Raw genomic sequence first — 24,240 nt, forward strand, 5'->3', positions numbered from 1 at the left:
TACAATCACACAAGAATCTTTATTGCAAGCTCGAGCCTGGACTCACAACCATTCCCAAAGCAGTGGTCCTGAGGAGTGAATCCTGGCCCTTAGTTGAGTGAGGATTTATAGGTTTTTAGGGGATACTCTATGCATCACAACATCACACAGCAAATCATTTCATACCATGGGAAAATGAAACTCTTAACATTGATTAGCACATTCAATGGCGGGAACAAGTTGGGTAAGGGTGATTGGTTAGTTAAGGGGGGGATACATTTGAACTGATTGGTTTAGGCCGGGAGGGGTTGCAAGAGTGTATATGCTAAACTGCAGGGTTACCTAATCATGTTATCAATCACTGAAACTATTGGACGGGTCACCTGGCATTTCAGATATGTTCCCTGTCTCACTCTGATTGGTTGTTGCTATGGTCCCAAATTAGGTCTCAAGCATTCTTTGGTCTTGCATTGCTGAGTCAAGGCTATCTGGTCCCTGCAGTTAAGGGTATCTGGCTCCGCAGGTCTTTCCTGTTATTTATGGATAAATGACTCAGCAGGGTGGCTATAGAGGAGAGAGAGAGAGAGAGAGAGAGAGAGAGAGAGAGAGAGAATTAATATTTATTTTTTAGTTCTCGGCGGACACAACATCTTTGTTGGTATGTGGTGCTGAGGATCGAACCCGGGCCGCACGCATGCCAGGCGAGCGCGCTACCGCTTGAGCCACATCCTCAGCCACCAGGATGGCATTTGCCTAGGAACACTGGGTCATTCCCCTTCCCCCTTTGGACAGGCCTTGCTCTGAGGTAGAGGCTAGTTTTTTCAAAAATGGAGTCACATCAATTTCTCAGGTTCAGGGCATTTTTTTCCTCATCCACATTTGGAAGAGAGTAGTCAGGATTCGCTGTTCTCACTGAACACTCTTTTACTTCCCACTTACTTGTGGGTGCCTTGGGACAAACGTTGGCCATAACTGTGTTCACTGTGGCTGTGGCAGTAGAGGAGCTCAACAACTTCTCCAATCAGCAGCTCCTCTTTACCCTTTTCACAGTGTCACTGACATTCCCCAGAGAGCTAAGGGTTCTGCAGCTCCACATTATTCATCAAAATGTAAATGGACGATTTGGATTATGGTCCCCACCTAGAAGGTTAAAAGCCTTGAGGGATATTTTCCCTGCTCTCTTCAGGGTGCTAATCAGCAGACAGCCTTTGAACTGCAGCAGTTCAGACCCCTGCAGGCCTCTGCCACTAGCTGTGACTATAGATGTTTTGAAGTCAAGCTTTGGTTTTGCTTCTAAAAAGCAGGAATTCCCAGAAACAGGGAGTCTGTTTCCTGAGGAGACTGTTCTCCTAATTTCACTTTGAGAGGAAAGAAGAGGGAAGCTGGGGGGGGGGGGGGGGGGCGGGGAGAGCAGGCCTTTGAAAAAAACAGAGGAATCAATTCTAAAACAAGAAAAGGCACAAGAATGTAGGAGACCAGAATATGCCACTCTAAAATATGGATATTTGCCATATTTTTTTGAGCAGATACAGGAAAAGTTCTGGTGGCAGAGGTTTTGTAAGAAAATTTTACATTTATAAAGAAAATCTCCATTCAGAAGGGTGTTCCTCATTCAGTACCAGGAGACTCTTATTAATGAAAAAGAGTCGTAAATCTGCATAATGAAACTTACTCTTGTTTATCCTACTTGTCCAGGTTACCTTCCATAACTTGCCTCCCCTACCCAGAAGCCCCAAAGATCCTATTCTTTGTTGAAATCTAAACCCAAGTTTTGACCACCCTTTTGAGTTATTCATATCTGAGTTTCTCCCACATAAATATGAGATATTCATGTTAATAAACTTGTGTTTGCTTTTCTCTTATTAATCTGCCCTTTATTTACAGAGACCCAATCAAGAACCTAGACATGTAAAAGAAAAAAAGTATTGGTTTTGTTTTTCCTCTCATACAGCAAAAGGGAGAGAAAACTGCTACATAGAACAGGGGGGAAATTTGAAATTTGAAAACTAGAACTGGGAGCTGATGGGATTCACATAGCAGGAAGAGAATCAAGGACAAAAGAGCCATGAAGATGACAGCTGTTCCATAGGAAAGACCATCAGCAACATCACGGGTCACACCAGGCAAGGATGACAGTTCAGCCTTCTGTACAGAAAGGAGCTGCACATCTAACCTCTCATGGCCACACAACCCTTAGCACTTTCCTGAGTGAAGAAGTATCAACTGGCGTAAAACATAGGGAATTGCTTTTAAACACCTAAATAGTAACCCCCAGTAAATCATAGTTATAATCTCCCTTTAACAGGGGCTGCTCCCTGGGGAGTTGCCTTTTGCAGAGGTACTTCCCCTGCCTTTGCCTGGCATTCTAAATTCAAAAGAAAAGCTGCACCTGAAGGATTAAGATGTTAACTGCTAAATAATCTTTCTTCAGATTTACAGAAGAGGAACATCTGGTGACCTTCAGAAATCATCAGAATGTGTTATACCCCTCCTCATTCATTAATTCTGTGCATCAACCAACAAAGAGCATGTAAATTGCTATGATGTTTAATTTGCAGAAAAGTAATATGTTGGTAACTAGCCCCAGGAGGACAATGTCCATTCTGATTTGTGTGTCCTGCATGACCAAGTCTCCACTCAGCATGCAGCCTTCCTGCACATTATCCCCCTACTACCTCCTTTCCTTCTCTACAAAAGCCCTTTTGTGTACCTGAGTTTCTTCAAGAGGGAGCTTTGAAGCCCCCTCCATCTTCCCAGGGTCAGCCCTTGAATAAATCTGATTTCCTTCCCTCCAACTCTTACACCCCAAGTATTGACTTTTGAGCAGACAAACTTGGATCTACCCCTCCAAATATCATTTGAGACTTTGTCTTGGGTTAGTAGGCTAACACTACTGAAACTAGTTCTCAAAGAGGAGCTAACTATGCATACCCCTGGCCTATTCATAGGGGCAAAGGCAAAGAATGCAGAAGAGAAATTTGGAAGTAGATAATTGCACTGACACATGTAAATGAGATTGAGTCTTTCTGCTCCCAGAGGGGAGTGGGGAGCTACTCCAAAGAGCAGGTAAGACTTTCCTACGCACTATCTAGGAACATGTAGCTCACACACCCGGACCTGTGTTCTTATCAAAAAGAATGGAAAATCTAAAAGAAAAGGCATGAGAGAATAACCCTCCTGGATCAAACACAACACTTCAAATATTCCATTGCTACAAATTCCACCTACATTCACAAAGCTTCTAGCTGTCATATTTTCAGATTCAATTTTTACTTCTAAAAAAATTCAAAAGTGAAGGAAAAAATTTCCTTCCATACTTCAATTCAACTTCTTATACCTCTTTCTCCAAATAACACAGCATGTCAGAGGAATTTTCTGAACCTGGAGTTTTGGATCAGAATCCTCCCAGTAGCAGGTTGGGCTTTTATATTTAAGCTTCACATTTTGTAGCCTGATCATTATACATGTAATTAGTTGTATATACTCAATTTAAATTTGTCTTGGATTAGTAGGCTAACACTACTGAAACTAGTTCTCAAAGAGGAACTAACTATGCATACCCCTGGCCTATTCAAAGGGGGCAAAGGCAAAGAATAAAATAATATATTTTTTAAAATAATAAATAAAAGATTATCTATAGTACAAAGTAAAGAAATTGTTTTTAGAACCCCCATCTTAAAATGAGGGATTTAGTATACTCTGGTAAATATAAACTGATTTCCTAAAAACGACTGGATTCCCCCTTTTCCTTGTTTTCTTCTACTATAGAGGACAAACAGCCAGAATATTCACCTTCCTATTCTCTCTCAGCTAGGGGTGGCCATATGATTCTCTAGGAGGTTTTCCCTTCCTAAATAAAAAGAGAAACTCTCAGAAGAAGAACTAGGGTACTTTCCCATTCTTCCTGCCTGGAATTAGAAAGAGCTGCCTGGAGGCAGAGCAGCAACCACACAGCCCAGGGAATGAAACTAAAGATGAAAAGCAGCATAGAAAGAGACTGACCTGATGCCACTGGGTGTACTGTCTTGGCACCAGCCTTGGACTACTTTAAAAATACAGAGAAAAAAATGCTTTTCCTACTCGACTTTCTTATACATTCAATCAACACAGCACTTCTGACACCAAATTCTCCAGTGGACATCAGCTGTACGGCCTATAATTAAATTCAATTCTGACACTGGAGACCACACCAGTCCCTCAAAACTGCCACCTACTTCAGATGCCAACAAATCCCACCTGTGATCTATACTTCTGATGGACTGGTTATAAATCAGGGTTCCCATGACCTACCTACCTACCTTGCCCCCACACATATATACCTTGGACTCAAGTGATTTGCTAGAGCTGCTCAAAGTATTCAGAGGAAGATTTATTTATCATTACCCATTTATTATGAAGTATATTGCAAAGGATACAGATGAACAGCCTCATGGAGAGATGCACAGAGCAAAACATAGGGGTCGGGTGGAGGGCACACCATCCTCCAGGTACCTGTATGCATTCAGCAATCCAGAAACTCTCTAAATCCTTTGGGGTTTTATGGAGGCCTTATGTAGGCATAATTGCTTTCATCATAGGACACTGGCAATCAACTTTAAACCTTACTCCCCTTCCAAAAGGTGGGAGGTCAGAGATTAATGGTCCTGCTGAAATTTCACCAGACATCCCAGCTATCAGTCATCTTGTTAGCATATAAATATATAAATATATAATTATATGAATCTCAATATCATTCTATCTCCAGATTTCCTGGTGCATGAGAAAAATTAATTTACTGGTTTAAACCACTGTAGCATAAATGGAAAATTATTTGAAAGACTTTAAAACAACCAATTGTCTCTAGTGGAAAACTAGGTATTTTCTAATATACTCTTCCAGGCTATCTGATTCTATGGGGTCTTTGCACCTTTCAGTGTTGTTGAGTTATTTTACAACTGTGTAAATTATATATAACTGCCAGCATTGCAAATGACTCTTGTCCATAAACATGCAAATGAATTCCATATGGCAGAGGTGCAACTGCTCTTCCACAGTTTTGCTCTTCTAAGCAAATTCATTTTAGTATTCTTAATTACATATATTTTTTTTCTTGGATTTTCCTTTGAATTGACTGTAATATCTTACCGGTTTCCTCTTTAATTAATGAGTTAAATAAAATCTTTGGCATGTGTTCATTCTATATTTGTATAAGAGTCATAATTTTACCCCTTTTAAAATATTTTCTCCTTTAAGCGGGGTTTTAAATTATTTGTAGCCTTACTAAAATATGTAATATCAACTGACACATTTACACGCTTAACATGGCTGTATTCAAGTAAATTGGTACAAAGGGGAAAAATATATATTTTCCTTCAATAATCAATGGATAACTAAAACCAAGTTTGCCAAAGTCACAATCCAAAGGAACTAATTCTTACAAATGTTTACCTCCTACAAATCTAAATTTGAAAAGGAATACACTGGGAGAAACTTTGACTTTCCTCTATCAACTCGGTGCTACAGAGATCCAGGAAGCTGACTTACTAAGAATTCTTGCATTCTGCTGGCTTTTGGCCAGTTGTCCCAGGCCTCATCTGCAGTTTCTGTGGTAAATGGAGTGTCCCAACCTTTGATTATCTTTTTGCAGTCACAGAAACTACAGGGAAGAAAGAAACATCTTTTCCTTCCACTTTTCCAGGTTCTCACCTGGGGCACCTGTAACAAAAAAACAGATTAACAGAGGAGTACAGATAAAAACAGGTGTGTTTAACATAAATGTTTCATAGCACAAAACCCTTCATAAGGAAATGAAGACCTAAAAATGTTGCAAAGCTTGAGTCTGTTTGTGCTCCATTTGATAAAGAGTAAAGTCACAGGAAAACTGTGATTGGACAAAGGAGTATGAGCTGGGGGACACTGGGCAAGGCCAGTCCACCCAGATTCCTCTTGGCATCCCTCCATCTTTGGATTTAGGAATCCTTTCCTCCAGGCAGAGGGAAGCCTTCTTTCACATGAGCGTCTTATGATCTGTTTCAGGGGAAGTTTGCAGAATTCTTCCTGGACGTGCCATTTCTCAAATTCCTTCAGCTTTAAATATCAAAATGTCAGGATGCCATATTTTGGAGTATATGGTGAATCCTCTATGGGTACCTAGGCAATAACTAAAGCCCCCGGCACAAAAACAAACCAGGTGAAACAACTCATTCTAGCAGATCCTGGTAAACCAGTATCCTCTGGACTCCCTATTCTTCATCCCCTGTAGCAGAGAGTGAGCCAGGTCAGTTACTCAAAAAGATCGATTTCCTCATAAATTTCTGAGACACTTTAGTAGGAGGGGAAATTGGCTATAATAAAAACTTGAGCCTAATGTGGCTTTTACTTATCTCAAAGGCACTGAAAATTGAAGGCTTGATTTCAGGGTGAATTTGTGCACCCTAAAGTAAAAGAAGCAAAACTCCTATTCCATCCTCTCTATTTCTGCAGCCACAGCAAGACATTCCATAAAGCAGAAGAAAGGCTAATCAGGGTTCAGTCTCTTTGGACTCTGCTATAGAAAAAAAAAAAAAATTCAAGTGTCCTTCTCCTTTTCCTTCATATTACTTGTCTGACCCTCTATAGCCCCAGATGTGTCAAATCTTTTTTTGATGGAAGTCCCTTGAGGGTTGGGGGCATGTCTTTTGATACATCTCATAAAGCATGTAGCACACTGAGGGCATTTCATTTGAATTAAAGAGCATACTGGTAATTGGAATAAGAAATTAGCATTTTTCTTTCTCCCAGGGATTTCTCTGGGATGGTCCCTTGAGATGGCCTTAGTTATATCCTAATAAGCATGGGGACATTTTTCATGAGATTTTTAGGCCATGTCAGATTCCACCTCCCCCATCTGACCTTCAGGAGACTCTGTGGGGACTGAAATCTCATTGTCTGTGTTTGAAGATGTATTCTCTTGTGTATGAACATGTTTAATGTTGGCACCAGCCCAGAAAGTACTTTCTAGAGATAGGTAAACAAGAGATTAGAGTTTGAAAGGGTGTGTCTTAACGTTTGAAATTAAATGTTTTAACAAGATGTTACTTAAGCCTAGGCATACTGGATCTAAAGAAAACCAAAAAATTTCTCTGGGGGGAAGGATTTTTATTTTTTAAAAAAGATGTGAATTCTAGAGTACCCTCTACCAACTGCGTCAGAAGTATTTGAATCAGAAAGTCAGTTAAACTTTTAAGGTGCTTATATCTGAGTGATGGTAACACGGTCCAGCAAAGAGCTTTGGAGTCAGACAAACAGAGAGATCATTATGGGGACCAGAATATGCCACTCAAATACAATGAACTTCTGAGCTAAAGATAAGAAGCAGAAGACACAGGGAAGCTCTCTGCTCTCCCTCTATTTGCCTAGAAACAGTTTCCAAAGTCCACAAGTATCCTGACCCTCTTTCTACCAGGAAGAACAAAGGTTAACCACTGCAGACAACTTTAGACCCTTATCTGCCTGGAGTGGGTACCAGAGAATCAGCATTTTTTTTATAATTTTATTTTATTTATTTATTTTTATTTTAGAGAGAGAGAGAGAATTTTAATATTTATTTTTTAGTTTTTGGCCGACACAACATCTTTGTTTGTATGTGGTGCTGAGGATCGAACCCGGGCCGCACGCACGCCAGGCAAGCTCGCTACCGCTTGAGTCACATCCCCGGCCCTAGAATCAGCATTAATACACTTTACTAACTAGCCTTTATCTGCTATTTATTTGCCTTCCCACAAGTTGCTTCCCCAAGAGACTCAAAGCTTTTTTGTTTTATCATGTTCTTTCTCTAAAAATTTACTGTTCTTTGTTGAAAGATGCACTAGAAATCAAAGCCAACTTTTTGAGAACTATTTGTTCCCTGGGTCCCTCCCATGTGTATATGAAATATACATATTAAAAATTTCTTGTTTATCTCTCATTAATCTGTGTTTTGTTACCAGAGTCTATTCTAAGAGCTTCTGGGGGTTAAAGAAAATATTTTCTTTCCCTACATTGTCACATGTATATTAGATACATAAGGAGCTTGACAGGATGCCTGGCGTGTAGCACCCAATAATAAATGGCCATCACTGATGAAGCCACCAGAAGTATCTCTTCTATGACCTTACCTTAGAGGGCTGGTGGCCTGAGTGTAGCCTGTGGGATTAATGAGATGAAAGGATACCTTTTAAAGAGGGGCTGGTAAAACAAAAGGTACATAAATCAATTTCAGAAAAACAAGTGAGTGCAAGGACTTTGTCTTGTTTACTCCTGTGTGAAAAGAAGAAAAAAAAAATTCCATCCCCCTGCCACCAATGCTCATAAATCCATAGTCAGGATAGACTTCTGTAACAAAAGAAATTAACAAGCAAAAAATAAGCAAGTTTATTAATGCAGGCGGTGCACAGTGTGTCTAACAGAACAATATACATTTTAGAGAGATGATAAGACCAAGTAAAAATAGTCCCAGGTTTCAAAGGCAGGAAATGGGTGGGAAGGAGTGAAGGCTGCTCCCAGATTCCTCTGGTGCTGTCTCAGGGCTGATAAGGGTTGCAAAAGAAGGTGCCTTCTGTCCTTCCTTGGGGGCAGTAGGAAGAGCTTTGTCTTTGTAAATCTGTCTTTGCTTTCAGGCAAAAACAGAGAGAAGGCAAAGAGCTGCCCTGCACCTTAATTGTCTCCAGCTCCACAATTCTTCATATTTTGAGGAGTTAAATTCTGGTTTCCTTCAGTGTCTCCAGGGACCAGACAGTGCCTAGTATACGGAAGTCATTTCGTGTTTGTTGGAGCAATGAAAGAATGAACAGCAGCATGACCATCTCTCTTCCTGATGTTCCTGAGCACTCGGGGGAGAAGGTGCTTCCTTTTTCACAATGAAGGTCACCAGCTCACTCGGAGATCCAGCACAAGTGGCCACCACGCTGGCCACTTCTCCTCTCTTGCTCTTTGTTTACCAAAATGGATATTGGCCCCTGCCTCTCTTACACCCTCCAACATCTCTAATCCAATGCTGCTGTGTGAAGCTGACCTCTTCTCAACAGCAGAAGAGGATTATAGCCCTGGTCAGGAACATATTCCCCCTTGAAAATTAAGTCTCCAGACCATTCCTGCCACAGAGACCCCATTGTGGACAGTTCCCACCCAAGCTCCAATATCCTCTCAGGTGCTTGGGACTGGTTCTCCCATCTCCCCTCTCCCTGGAGTTCTGGCTACCTCTGGTCTTGGTTCTCATTCTGACAGATTAGGGGTGGCAGAATTAGGTGGGGGAGACTAAATTCTGTTGGAGCAGAGCAGGTGGGACCCTTTGTTAAGATCTTTCTCTTCCAAAGTGTACCAAAGCCTTGTCTTTTTCTTGGGGAGGTGGAATACCAAAGCCTTGTCTTTTTCTTGGGAAGTTGGGGTAACCAGGGATTGACCTCAGGGGCACTCAACCACTGAGCCATATCCCCAGCCCTATTTTTTATTTTACTTACAGACAGGGTCTCACTGAGGTGCTTAGGGCCTCTCTTTTGCTGAGGCTGGCTTTGAACTCGCCATCCTCCTGCCTCATCCCCCCAAGTTGCTGGGATTACAGATATGTGCCGCCTCACCTGGCCCAAAGCCTTGTCTTTCAAAACCAAAAATTCAGAAACATATCTCTTCATCTCCCTGACCCTGTAGTTATACCAAGAACCAGTGGAAGCTTTGAAAGGAGACATTTCCTCTCAGAGCTTCATAAGACCCCTTGTCACTTCTCCAGCAAAACTCAAAACATAAGAACCTAAGTAGAGTATTCCAAAATCCTGTAGAATCCATAGCCTTTTCCCCTTTCCAGAACAAACCACTGTTTTGTTTTTTTTTTCACTCTGCCAAGGATAAATTGCATTTCCATAAATTATCCCATCAGCTCTTGTGCCTCAAGGTCTTTGCTCACTGTGCTGGTATAATTCTATCTGTGACAGAGTTGAAAAGAGATGCTGTAGGGCAGAGGGACTGAAAGGAAATATCCATGGAGCAACTGTGTGTGTGTATGTGTATGTGTGTGTGTGTGTGTGTGTGTGTGTGTGTGTGTGCGTGTGTGTGTGTGTGAGAGAGAGAGAGAGAGAGAGAGAGAGAGAGAGAGAGAGAGAGAGAGAGAGACACTAGAGCATTGATCTTCCCACTGCACCCCTTACATGGAAAATAAAGGTGTGGGGTTCACTCAAATGCCACAATTCCTTGGAGTTTTATTAAAGACTGGCTACAAACAGAACTTTGGAGTAGGCTTTATTTGGAAACTTCCTGGAACTTGTTTCAAAACCAGGAGACAGGAAAGAGCTGAGGGTCTTGAGTTAGAGGGAAAAAAAGAAGAGGAAAGAAGAAATGAATATTCGTTTGGAAAGATGAGACTTTTTAATAAGGGGTCTCTGGTCCTCACAGGATAAAGTAGAACTCTGAATGGTAAAATAAGATCCAGATTGCATAAGGAAAGCTAAGGGAACTGCCTCTAGTGGAAGTCTCTCAACTTTAAAGTGATGTTGCTTTAATCCTGCCCAGTGCCTTTGTCTGTAGCTATAATGAGGATGGTCCACGAGCTTCACCACCATCATAACTCCTTCTGAGGAGGGGCACTCCAGTCCTTTGCCTTGGGCTGAGGTTGGCTTGTGGTGGGGTACACCTGTACTGATGACCAGATGGCCCAGCCACCTATATCAGATGAGCAATTTTTGTCTCCTACTAACGCCTACCTAGTTGGCTCAGAGGATCCCACACCCACCTAAATCTCTAACTTGCTCATAGTTTCATCTGTGGGAATATGAGACCTGCTGACTACCCTGGTTTTGAGGTTGACAAATGTTGTTAGTGAATTTTTGCTTTTGCTTTTGTTTTTCAAAATAATGTATGTATCTAGCTTAAGTCAAATAATGTTATAAAAGACATAACCAAAAATAACATTTCCCTAATATATCTCTCTCATCTCCCAGCACCAAGTTCTTTTCCTCAATATCAGACTTTCAACTCTTTCTATTGTCGTTTTTTACCCTTGGTATTTACTTCCATATTTCTAACTTAATGCCTACCGCTGCTATTTCTTGCTTTATCAATTTCAGAGATTATTAATTGACTTTACCGTCAGACTCCACAAACCCATGCCAGATCATTCAATAGAAGGAAATTTCATATAGGGTTTTAGGTAGAAAGTGTTAGAATTGCTGAAAGATCAGAGGCCAGTCACTCCAGTTCCTGCCTCCCCCAGGGTTGAAGAAACTAGTGGGATGTGGTGTTTCTCAGATCACAAAGCAGGAGGGGGACCACTCAGCCACCAGGCAGATTATGTAAATATTCTCCACTAGTGAGTCAGTGCTGCAGTTATACTTTATCATGCAATCTTTCCCATGGAATAATTGAACTTTTGGTGGATCTGTTTAGTTTACCAAATAACCAGCCCCAAATGCTTCTAAACCCTTAATGGTCCGTGTTCTCCTTTACTTGGTCCAGCACACAGACAAGCTTCAATTCCATATATTTTTCCCAGATGACCACCCACCCACAGCCCTTCAGCCTGGACCCATTGCTCTCTGTGCCTAGAGCCCAGCCAGCATCCTCAGGATCTCCCACCACTGTCCTACGCACAGGCTTCCACGTCCTCCTCCTTCTTGGTTTACTCCCTCATTGTGCTGAGGCATATCCTCTGAAGAAGACTAGAAGTACAATCTTTGAGATGTGGCTGTCTGAAAACACCTTTATTTCATCTTTATACTGGATTAAGTTCCAGATTAAAATTTTTTTTTATTTCCTGCAGAATCCTGAAGGTACCGCTCCACTTTCTTATGACTTCCACCATTACTTTTGAGAAGTTCAATCCCATTCTGATTTCTGATTCTTTCTACGTGACCCTCTTTTCTCTCTGGAATCTCAAGATTTTTCTCTTTATTCCTGGTGTATTGAAAATTCACAATATGTCCTTATATCTGCGTCTTCTTGTATTCATGGTATTGGTCAATGGAGGGATCTCATCGTTCCAACCAGCAGTGAACACCTTTTTCTATAAGGGACCAGATAGCAAATATTTTATGTTTTGTAGGCCATACAGTTTCTCTCTTAACTTTTCAACTCTATCCTCTAGCCATAACTACATAGAAGCAAATTAGCATGGCTGTGTTTCAATAAAACTTTATTTACAAAACAGGCCTGTGGGTCATAGTTTACCAACTCTGATCTAGACTCTAGATAATTATGGTACTCACCTCAGGAATACATTCTTGTGTTATTTCCTTGAAAAGATCTTCTTCTCCTGGTTCTTTATTCTCCCTTTCTAGAGCTTCAGTTAGTCAGATATTAGCCTTCTTAGGTTGATTCTTATATTTTCTTTCTTAATGTTCATGTCTATCATTTTGCTTTTCTTTCTAGTCAATTTCTTTCACTATTTACCATGTGTGTAATGCTATTTTTTAATTTATAAGACATTTCTGGTCCTCCAAATTTATTTTTAAAACAGCAGCCTGCTTTTGATGTACAGGTAAAATGTTTATTGTCTTTCTGCAAATATTATTATGGAGGGTTGTTTTTTTGTACTTTATTCTTCTTGGACAGTACCTCTGTTTTGTCTGAGCATCTGTCTCCCAAATTTTCCCCCATTTTAAAGTTTTGTTTATATTTTCCTATCTCTCATATTGCATGATTTCCTCAAACTTTTGCTGGTCTTTAACTTTCTTTCATATTTAAAAGATGGAGAAAGGGGATGAGAAAATATAAGTTTAAAAAAGTAATGGCTACCAAAAATTAGCTCCAATCAACAATAAACTCTTTTTAATTTTTTTTACTAGTAGTTGGCCACAATACTTTATTTTATTAATTTATTTTTATGTGGTGCTGAAAATTGAACCTAGCGCCTCCCATGTGCTAGGTGAGCTACCACTCAGCCAAAACCCCAGCCCCAACAATCAACTCTTACCAGACCAATCTCCCACCCGAAAACTACTATAATCCTGAACTTTAAAAATCAATCAAACAAGCAAACAAAAAAACTTCCTGAAGGCACTGAAGAGTATCTGGAAGTCAGAGACAAATTGACATTTGGAAGTGCTGGGTCATTTCTCCTTTTTTTTTTTTTTTTTTCCCTCTAGCCTGAAAACAAGTCCCATTCAGCTCCAAGCAGGGAGCAAACATTCTAACAGACACCTACAGGCTTACTGGCTCAAATATTTTGAGTACTGGGCAAGAGCAAAACTGTGAAATACTTTATCCAGAAAGGAAAGTGCCAGAAAGGGAAAGCCCTATATTCTATGAATAAACTCCCACTTGATCTCTGGCTGCTTCCTGAACCATGCATAAGCAGGGCAGACTCTTAAGTAGCTCAGCTAAGGCTGAAAAATTGAACCAAGATTTCAGTCTCTACCCACCACTGGAGTGGTGCAGTTTGAGTTGAGTTCAAAGTTAAATTCCTGATAATTTTTAAATAGATGAGAAATTCAGAATGCCTCAGCATGGCGTATCAATTTCTAAGGTTTAAGGGGTCCTCAAACTTCAGGATCTGTAACCAATTCCAATTCAGTCTCCCTGGAGTAGAAGCCACCTTTACTCTAGGGCTCAGGTCCTGGCTGTCAGCATCTGGGATAGCAGAACAGAGAAGGTAGGTGAAAGCCCCCACCCTCAGAAATGGCATAGCCAGTCTGTGTTACCCCCACTACTTACGGTGTATGATGTCCTCATGTACTGAACCTAGCCTCTCCAGGTCCAATTTCTAAACAGAGGGGAGGAGGACAGTCATCACCTCTGCCTGGGTCCAGGAGGGACCTGGGGTTCTAATTGAACCTATACAGACTTCAAACAAAGGCCTGGCTTGATCCTATGTGTCAAGCCCACCTGCTGGACCTCGCAGGCCATCATCTTGCTTCTCATCCTTGCCCTTCCCTGGGTACCCTGAAGTTACAGCTTCCCCCTCTGAAACAGTAGGTCCTCCTTTATTTGCTTTCCATCCTCCAAAAATGGGTTGACCTCTTTCATAGTGTCTCACATTTCCTCTAACTTTGGGGTTTTTAATCCTTGGCACACATTTTCATGAGGTTTCAGGAAGAAGAAGAGAGGAATGGGTTTAACTGTCATTTTTAACTGGAAGTACAGTTATGCATCATTTACTGAGGGGCATACATTCTGAGAAAGGCATCATTAGCTGATTTCATTATTGTGCCAACATCATAAAATGTAGTTACACAAACTAAGACAGCTACCACATCACTAGGAGATATAATCGCATGGAACTCTCATCAGATATGAAGTTTATCATTGACCAAAGATTGTAATGAGGTAAATGACTGTAACTATGATTTTGGAGTGTACCTGGAACCTTGGCACCAGGCTGCCTAGGAAGAGAACAGTGCTAAAAGACAAACAGCTCAGCAAACTGCCCTGGGAAAGCAGGCATGGATAAGGAGAGGCTTAAAGGGCTTCCTTCAGGTATCCAGAGCTGCCCTTTATTTCTATTTGAAGAGGCAAAGCTGATTTGGAGGCAAAGGCAGAGGAAACCCGACCCAGTTCCCTGACAGGTCATTGATTGATCAAAACAAGAGTGCCCTAAAGCTCTGCCTGGACCTGCTCTCCTTACCGATCTTGCTGTCATTTATTCTGGGCCCTTTCTCAGGTGACAGCTGTCCTACTGTTCTAGGCAGAGCATTTAGCTGCTTCCAGACTCTGCCCTCCCCCAATTTGGTACTAGGATTGAACCTAGGGATGCTAAGCCACATCCCCAGTCTGTTTTTTTTTTTTTTTTTTGTTTTGAGACAGGGTCTTGCTAAGTTGCTTAGGGCTCTGTTAAGGTGCTGAGGCTGGCCTTGAACTTGCCATCCTCCTACCTCAGACCCAAACCACTGGGATTGCAGACATGTGCCACCACAACAGAGAAGAAAGTCAGGCCACCTCACTCCCATCTGTATCTTTGGCTCTTTTCACATATCCAAGACATAAATGGGGTCAAACCTACTTCACAGGTATATAAAGGTGCAGAGATTTTCCAGGTGTTCATTTAAATTTTGTTTTAATTCAAAAATGGATGAAAAAGAGGTTAAATATGCAATCAAGTATATACAGTTAGTAAATGAGGAGGGAAAAATTGGAAGCAAAGGCTGACTGACTCCTAAGCTAAAATCTGAACCAAAGTACTGTGCAGACAGGGACCAAACCCAGGGAGAAAAATCTTCTTTTTTGAGCTACCGAAGACTGACTTGTTCAACCCACACCTGACCGAACCCAACTGAGTCTGTCTGGCTGAGCCACCTCTCTGCTTCCTTGGGTAGCCAATTGTGTGGAGTTTTTCTACGACTTCAGCAGACCAGCTGCAGCAAATCGATAATATTGGATCAAGAGCTGCCACCTTCCATCTGCAGGAAGGCAGCATTTCAGCAGTAAAATAAATCAATTCCTTCTGTACTTACTTTAGATAATCCTCCTGAGGCAGCACAGCCGCATCACCCAACCAGAATAAGGAGCTTCCCCAGCAGGAGGTGGGAGGCCATCTGTCCACAGGCCTCAGGCAGGCTCCCAGAAGTTCACTACCTGACTACCAGACTCCAAAGAGCACTTTCTGAAAGAAATAGGCAGTCGCTCCAGCCTCTGTGTCCATAGCTGTCATGCGTCTTCCTGTAGTCCACCAGCCTGCCCTTCCTCTCCAGGGACATCTTTCATCATGTCCTCATTGAGGAGCTAGGGAGAATCTTTTTTTTTCCCCCTCAGCAACCCCAACTTCATTTTCCCTGGCAATAAGCAGAAAATAATCCTGCTCTGAGCAGCCTGGCAGCTCTAGGAAGCTTCTGGAAATGGGAAGGAAATACCAGATACCGCCAATGGCATTCCTATCAAGGGACAGATTGGAATGGGGCTTCTTTGAAAGTTGCATCTACCTTTCTTCCCTTTTATCTTTCCACCCTTCTTGCTAACCGGTCATGTCTGTCTATTCCAAAGGAAAAGTTCTCTTTATTATTAATCTCTCGTGGCAGGAGAATTGCACCCCTGCCATTTCATGTACCTAGAAAACCTGAACTTCATTTCAAAAAAAAAACCTCAATTCCAAGGATCAAAGGGATCATGTGGTACTGATGTAAAATGGATTTTTGGAGGGAAACTGACCTGCAGAGAAGCAGCGGAACACATGTAACCCACAGACTTCTCTCCACCCCACAGCACAGGCCAAGCACAGATGGCCACGTGCTCCATGCAAGGTTGCCATTGACGGGCACACCTTGATGCTCTCTCATTTATAGGGCCACGGAACAGCTTAGTGACTACTGAATAACGGGAGCTTCCTGGTGTCCAACAGCCTTGTTAGGGGTGGGGCCTTCAAATCCCTGTGGCCTGCTTCTCCACTGAGCTGACTCAGAACTGAGCCAGAACTCTGCAAAGGTGCCAGAAGCAAGAGAAAATGAGCTCCTGGGCCATCTCTGTGTGTCTTTCACACCAGAGAATAAAAAAAGACTGCAGGGCTGTGTGGCTCTTTGGATTGGACACAGAAGTTCACTACCTGACTACCAGACTCCAAAGAAAGGGCTAGTCACAAAATCGGAAAAACATCTGAAAATGTTTTCCATCTCCAAAATCAAGAGTCTATAACAAGGAGAGAAGTCTCCATATTACCTCCTTTCCATCTCCGTGCCCTTTTCTTGTTTTCAGCATCGTCTCTCATCCATGTCCCATCCCATCGCCTCCCTGGAAATGAACCTGATAAATCATTAACATAATTAGCTATGGTATCTAACTTTTGTGTAGCACTTTACTATTTATAGGACAACTCTGTGCTCATTCTCACTTTATATGCACAATAGTTATTTAATGCATCCCTAGCAGGCACCAGGCATTACACTAATAGGAAGGGAGCCCCTAGCAAAATGGTACTGAGTTCTCTAGCATTCCCAAATTACCCTTCTCTTCAATTTGAAAAATTAGATGGTTGGAGCTTCTCTACCTTCATTAAATGTCAAGCTATCTGAATGTTTCTGAAAGGGCTCATGTCCTCGTGGTCCTCTATCTGGTTTTCCTTCGCCACTAAACTCTCAAATAACCCCCTTGGAAACTGTCTGGCAGAGGCTGCTCTCCAAGGCAGTATCTCTTATCACTCTCAGCCCTGCCCCTGAAGATTTGGTGCCATAGTTTCCTATTAGAATAAACTTCAAGGGATTATTCACATTTTTATTTAGAGCAGTTTTTCCTCATTGAATACTGCCTGGTACAAATAGGCCACTGGGAATCACTGGGATGTGGAGATGTTCATTACAGTGGCATTTGTTATATGGGATTGCACCCATGTTTGAAATTTTCCATCGGCTTCAAATTGAATTCCTTTTCTCCAACCTTCCAGAAAGTGAGATGCAATTGCCCCCAAACATCATCACAATTTTTAATAATATGGAGCTATCTACCTCCTCCTCCAAAAGAAATTACCTCCCTCAGGATTCCAGGAAAGGCTTGTGAAAACAGACAATGTTGGGAAAATTTACTGACCTCATGATGCACATTAGCATCTCAGAAATAGCCAGTACAATGTCTTAAGTTTATCTCAAAGTAGTAAATTTTGTACACAAATATAGATAAGGTTCTATGTCACATTGTATTTTTCATGCTACCCATCCAGTTTGGCATTTCTCTAACTTCCAACACAATATTCTATAAAGCTCAGTAGCTGTGTTATTAAAAAAGATAGAAAAATAAGTCTTCAGAGGCAGTTTGTGCCTGATTCAAAACTGCTTGTCTTCAGGCAGAGGATCTGATGCTCTTTGAGACGTTCTTGGTCTCTTATAACAATCTGTTACCCATGGAAAAGTCCTCAGATGCTCACAAGCACTCCCAACATTTTAGAAATCAAAGCAATTGCTATATACCCTCCCCATCCCTCTCCCACACAATGTTCCTCCCCCAAATTTTCCAGCAAAAGTTCCCATAAATCCTAAGTATCAAAGTTCAGAGAGTCTCCCATACCCCAGGCACAAAAACGTTGTCTACAAAATGTTCCCAGTAACCTAAAGGGTAAGTTGAAGGTCACCGGGGTAGGAAAAGGAACCAGGGCAGGCAAAAATGACAAAGAAGATAACTGCGGGCTTAAGCATGTGTGAAATATCTACTCACTCCTGGGCATGCCCTTTATGCTCAGTACTTAGTATCATTTACCTCAATTAAGTTTGAACATCTCACCTTTTAAGACTCCCCAACCCATGTCACCCAGCATTGAGACTGTCAATTATCCCTGAGTTCAGTCACATTAAGGACCCGATAGCATGAGAGCAACTGCTAACGCATGAGCTATGAGCGTGGGGCGCCTTCAAATCCACTTCAGCTGGGCAGCTGCTTATCAAGACTTTTCCCCAGAAACCGATTTAGCCTAATGATTGCAAGTAACAATGACTTCTGCTTAATTAGTACAGTAATCAGTGCAAATTCCCCCTAAAACGTAGAGACCCATTTGGCAGGTGCCAAGTGATGCTTAACCAGGTGCTAAATAGGTGTAAAGCCTCAGTTCTGGTCTTTCCCAGCTACTTGCCAAATAACATAAAGATGAAATGGGTCCTAAAAATGCCTGGATGGATGAGCTGTTTAAAACTTTCTTCAAATTGCATATAAGAGCCACCAACATCATCCCAGCACCCTGCCCTGATGAGTTAATGTGAAGACAGAGATAGCACCAGGAGCAGAGCTGGAAGGAATAGAGCAAAAGCAAAATCAATACGATTTTGGTGCCTCCTCTCTTGATTCCTCATCTTTCCCAACCCCCACTCAGCACTCCATACCTGGTCATATGTTCCAATTTCTGTCTCCATTTACAACAAGAGTTGTTGTTGTTTTTTTTCTCTCATGCACTAAACAAGTCTGGGGCTACCATCTCAGCTTGTGCACTGTTCTGTAGTCTGTTCTGGTGAGAAGAAAGAGTGTGACCCTGAATCAAAGGAGGGAGTAAAGATAAACCTTAAAGACATTCCATACATATATAAATATATCAGATAGATAGGTAGGTAGGTAGATAGATAGGTAGATAGATAGATAGATAGACAATGGATGTCAGGCATGTATGTGTAATTTATCCAAAGAATACTCTCCTCATTATTAGGAAAAATAACGAACTTTCATTGAGTATTAGCTGTGGACCAAATAATGCCTATGAATTATACAATTTAATCCCTTTTAATACCCAGTCTACCCTGCGCTAAGCCAATTCACACATGGCCCTTCACTGCTGAGCACTGGTCCATGGGTGGGCATGTGTCCTAAGTTGGTCCCAACAGACGAAAGGAAAGTGTAAATATTCAACTCTAAAAGAGACTTTTCTCTCTTAAAGATTAGAAATAAAGAAGAAAGTAAACTGTCCTAGATGCTGTTAATGACTTGAGAACTGCAAATGGGATCAGCCAGATGACAAAGGTGGACATCAGAAGAGACAGAGCCAAGAGAACTTCAGAGAACTGAAGTCAGCCACAGCTGTATTCTGCCCGGGACCCACTTCACCTCTGGACTTATCCTGAGGTGAGCAAATAAATTTCTACGTTATTTAAGTCAATTTGAGTTGACTTCTCATTTGCTGCTGAAAACATTCTAATTAAAACTACCACACTCCAGGAAAGGAATCATAATATACATTCTGTAGCTCAAGGACCTGAAGCATACTGAGTTAAATAACTTGGCCAAGGAATTGGTTGAGTCAGGGTTCAAAACCAGGACTTCCTTATGTCCACATGGTCCAAACTGTCCCCCTGGGTGTGAGAACAACCTGAGCTTGCCCTCAAGAGTGACCAAGCTTTGTCCCTTAATAGTTTTCATTTTCTGAAACAAGTGAGTTGGAATCAAGCTTGGAAAATCAAGTGGGTCATCAGGCTGAGTAATGACATGGTGGCTGAAGTTAGAACTTTTTCCATGTGGTCGAAGACAATTCTGAAGGAAGAGTTCTCAATACTTTTGAGTAATGGCAGCATTGTCAGAACAAGGCCAAAGTCTCCTAAGATAACAAGTCTGAAGGACTCTGTCCTTTAGATGCACATATTCTTTTTTTTTTCTTTATAGTGGAAAGCCATATTTATTTATTTATTTATTTATTACATGACAATAGTGGAATGCATTATATTCATAATTATACATTCACAGCACAATTTTTTGTAACTATGTATATAAAGTATTTTCATGCCAAATTATGCCATTATACATGAGCTCTCTTGTTTTTTCTTTTTTTGTATTACAATTCTTAATTCTCCTTTATACCACAATTTATTATATCTCTGTTTGTATATAAGGTATGTTGACACCAAATTCACATCTTCATACCTGTATTTTGTATAATGATGACCGTCTCCTTCCACCATCCTTGCTATTCCCCTTCTCCCTCCCTTTCCCTCCCTCCCTTTCTCCTCACACCACAAGCTACCACTACAGTGTCTGGCCTATTGCAATAGTTGCCCACCTCCAAGATTCTCTCTGTTATGACATCCTGTCTTCACCTTTCCAAACAACTTCCATATGCCCACCCCTGTAAAGGGATAGCATGGGGGAAACTGCAGGCTGTGACCAACAGACGTGGGCCCAAATCAAGACTCCTCCATTAATTAGCTGTGTGACCCTACATGTTACTTAGTCCGATTGGGCCTCAGTATTTTCATTTTAAAATGAAAGTAATAACAAGTATTTTGGATTCTTGTGAGAATTACAGTGGGCAATGAAAATTTACTGATTTAAAGAGTGATTCGATGAGAAAGAACAGTAAATACCTACAGCAGGAACAGGTAAATATTAGACATTAATGATGGCATCAATCACTATTGCTATTATATTTGCCATATTTAATTACCATCCAGTGTATTGTAGCCACCACCAGTATCTTGTTTGGCACCTGGATTTCAAGGATTATGTTTCTACCTCTGTTCTTATATTTCACTCCAGTTGTATTATTCTCTTCATTGTCTTTTAAATATAACTCATAACTCATACATTTCCAGCTCTATATACTACCTCTGCCTGGAGCATTCTTCCCATGCCCCTTTATTTATCTCATTTAAGGTCTTTACATTGCTCTATTTCCTCTGTTTGCCACCTCTGATTGTGCCAGACCATGGCAATATCTCTATCCACTAAACTTCTTCTCCATACCAATCATCAACCAGTTAGCCAAAGTAGAGCTTCCCAACTTGAATACAAACTGCTTGAAGGCTTGGACCCCATCCTATACCTCTTTGACTCCCTCTTGCTTAGCAATGTTCCCAGCATGTGGTAGGAACTCAATAAGTGTAAACCATTATCATTAACATTTGTATTGTGAGAATTTAGTTAGGCTATAACAATTTTTTTTTAAATCATCATGCACTATCTAGTGTCTATTAAGCAAAAAAACTTCCAACCCTGACTTTTGAAGTTCTGGGTATTTGTGGACATTTCTGTAGCTAGAAATATGATTATCCTTGTTATCCCTGTTGTTATACCAGAAGTTCATTAAAGTAGACCTTGGGAGAATTAGTACCCATAGATGCTGTTTTAGCCTTTTCTGATTCCAAATTCACAACTTGTGAAAATAGATTGATTTTTTTAAATGTAATTTGGGGTCTGAGTCATTCACAGGTGACAACCCTAGAAACTGGGATTGGATTAGCAGTAACAGAACCAGCTTTCTCTTTATTAATGGTGAATCAGTGGGGGGAAAAAAAAAAACTTCTGAGTTTCCACTCCAAGGAAGGGATTGTGGGAAAAATGAGATTTAAAAGTTGAAAATTTTTCATCAACTGTAAAATAGCAGCTCAGAGATGAATCTAACAATTGTCATAAGTATTGTTGTTATCCCTGATAATAATTAAATCACAGGGATTCTCTTAAGGTCAGAGAAGCTTCTTATGCCTCTTAGATTCTTCCCTGTAACTTAAACTGGGTCTATTGAATGACAGGTTTCAGCCCCTCTTTCTTTTATGATTACCAATTGGAGAAATAAAAACATAACTTTGAAAAGTTGTGCTTATTACTCTCTCTTACATTATAGAGAAAGAATGTGAATGCTTAGAAATGAGTGAATAAATGTCTGTGTGTATGATCAGTGGCCCAAATTTCTCTAAAAAAAATATCTAGAAGGGAACCCCATCTTCTGAGAGTGTCATTAACAAGCTGTGAGCATTTATTGTCTCTGTCCTTCAATTGCCCCACCACAAGCCAGAATCTGTAATCTAGGACCAACTGTTCTGCCAAGCACAGATTTTAATGAGGAACTCTGTGATGGGGAAGCCAAAGCTGCCACCACTTTTTACATTACTAGGAGCTACTGATTGGCACCAAGGAGGCTTGCCAAGGTCTTGGGGCTTGTGCAAGGGAGGCGGTGAGTTGTGTGTGGATAGACTTCTTACATGTTGTTGACAGTGAAAGCAAGCTACAAAAACACAGCTTCAGATCACAGGAAGCTTAAAAAATTAACCCTACCTCAACAGAAAATACAAAATTAAGCTTAATTTCATTCAGCTGCATGCCATTGCATTTCAGGCAAACAGGAGTGAGTTGTTTGTTTTCTCATGCAAACCTATCTTTTCCCAAAAAGGGGGTGGATACACCCCACACCCACATACACATTACCCAATCTAAACCTGGATAGCTTTATAGCTTTCATCATGGTTTATAATTATATATTTATAAATTAATTCATTATTATTTTGCTTACTTTTTTGTCCATAATATGAGAGTAGATATTTTCTGCATAGTCACTGGCCTAAACTACCAGCCTTTATATGAGATGGAAGGGGATTCTACAGTAGAGAATAGGAAATAACTAGGTCCAGGATGTGAAGTCAGAGGTTCTGAAATCCACAACTCTGTACCTTACTAGTTGTATGGTCCTATGGAAATCACTTGAGAACTAACTAGGCATCTCATTTCTTTATCTATAAATGAGAATAATGAAAGTACTATTTTAATTCAATTGCCACAGGGTTGCTGTGAGAATTCAATTTGGCATCATTGTCTGGGGTCAGGTTCCCCAGAAACAGGCCTAAAATGAGGATTCATGGACAAGGGATTTATTAAGAAGTGCTCCCAGTCTTAGCATGCACAAGGCTTTCGTTCTATCCTCAGGACAACAACAACAACAAATAAAAAGGAAGACAGATTCCCAGGAGAAACAGGTAAGAAAGTGGAGAAGGCAGAACAGGAAGAAAAAGAAGCGTATCATAGGTGCAATTTCAGGTTAAGGCCCATGGGAGTTGCGTCCACCTGATCCACAGGGAAATTCTGGAGTATAAATTATGCCTGAGTGTGTTCCAGCCCCAGGCAGGTGGCTGACCCTTCATACCCCAGGCCTGTCAATCATTGGCTAAGGAGACTAGGATCATAAGCTCCCAGGCACTGGATAGCTCTGTGTCTGGGCAGAGGACCTCTAGTGGCTGGGACAGTCCTCGAAGAGCAGGGAATCCGGGCAGCTGATGGAAGCAAATGTGCGCCAACATGGAAAAGAAGACACAATCACATACAAAGGGATCAAGAGTGACTCTGCAGAGAGTGGTGGCGCACACCTGTAATCCCAGCAGCTCAGGAGGCTGAGGCAGGAGGATCGTGAGTTGATCCTCAGTAAAAGCAAGGCACTGAGCAACTCAGTGAGATCCTGTCTCTAAATAAAATACAAAATAGGGCTGGGGATGCAGGTCCGTGGTTAAGTGCCCCTGAATTCAATTCCCAACAGCAAAAAAAAAAAAAAAAACAAAAAAAACAAAGAGTGACTGCGCCTGGCACGGGCTGGATCTGAATCTGCCAATGATCTAAAGTGGCATCATCTATTTCAGACTATAAAATGGAAGATTCTATGCAACAGAAATATCTAGAAGCTGGAAGAATTTTCTGATCTATTGACCCCATACAAAAACCAAGTGTGTTTGATGCTCTCAAGAGACACTTGACACAGCTTCCTGGGTCGTGATCAATATTTTCTTCCTCATTGCTACTCAGGATGTGAGTGAGAAACCAAGATGAGATTGACATTAAAATAATGAAAAGAAAGTAATCAGGGGAAATGAACTCTATTCTTCTTGAACCATTGGAAATTTGTGGCAGAAGATGGAAAGGGGTCAGGAACTGGTTCTAGCTATGCTAATAGAGCTGGACAAGTTTCATAAGTCCCAGCAAATAATCTATCCTACCACACCCCCAGGTCAAACCAGGGTCCACCAACACCTGCAAAGGAATCCATCCCTGGGCAGTCCCCCAGGACATCTCAATAGACTAACAAGGGCTTTGTGTTTAGCTTTTAAAAGACAGGAAGGGCTAAAACTCCAAAACTTAGAGAAACTCAGGTATAACAATTTATCTCATCAGTCTGTGAAATCCAGATACCCCAAC

At 41.2% G+C, this 24,240-nt stretch overlaps 2 long non-coding RNA genes across 3 annotated transcripts in view; both read right to left on the bottom strand.

Annotated features, from left to right (window-relative positions):
- The window catches only part of LOC144377819 (uncharacterized), a 126,759-nt gene continuing 102,519 nt past the window's right edge, over positions 1–24,240 (bottom strand). Inside the window, exons 3-4 of the long non-coding RNA XR_013438987.1 lie at positions 5,503–5,673; positions 1–543 (exon numbers count right to left, since the gene is read on the bottom strand). This is a non-coding gene — a long non-coding RNA (uncharacterized LOC144377819). The remainder of the gene's footprint in view (positions 544–5,502; positions 5,674–24,240) is intronic.
- On the bottom strand, positions 11,636–16,684 carry LOC120886622 (uncharacterized). Of its 2 annotated transcripts, none has more exons than XR_013438539.1 (2): positions 16,546–16,684; positions 11,636–11,965 (listed from the first exon to the last, which is right to left on the bottom strand). It is a non-coding gene; the product is annotated as an uncharacterized LOC120886622 (long non-coding RNA). The 2 variants fall into 2 exon arrangements; XR_013438540.1 differs by lacking the exon at positions 16,546–16,684 and adding an exon at positions 15,351–16,539.

This window comes from Ictidomys tridecemlineatus, chromosome 5 (assembly GCF_052094955.1).
Source record: "Ictidomys tridecemlineatus isolate mIctTri1 chromosome 5, mIctTri1.hap1, whole genome shotgun sequence".
Lineage (NCBI taxonomy): Eukaryota > Metazoa > Chordata > Mammalia > Rodentia > Sciuridae > Ictidomys > Ictidomys tridecemlineatus.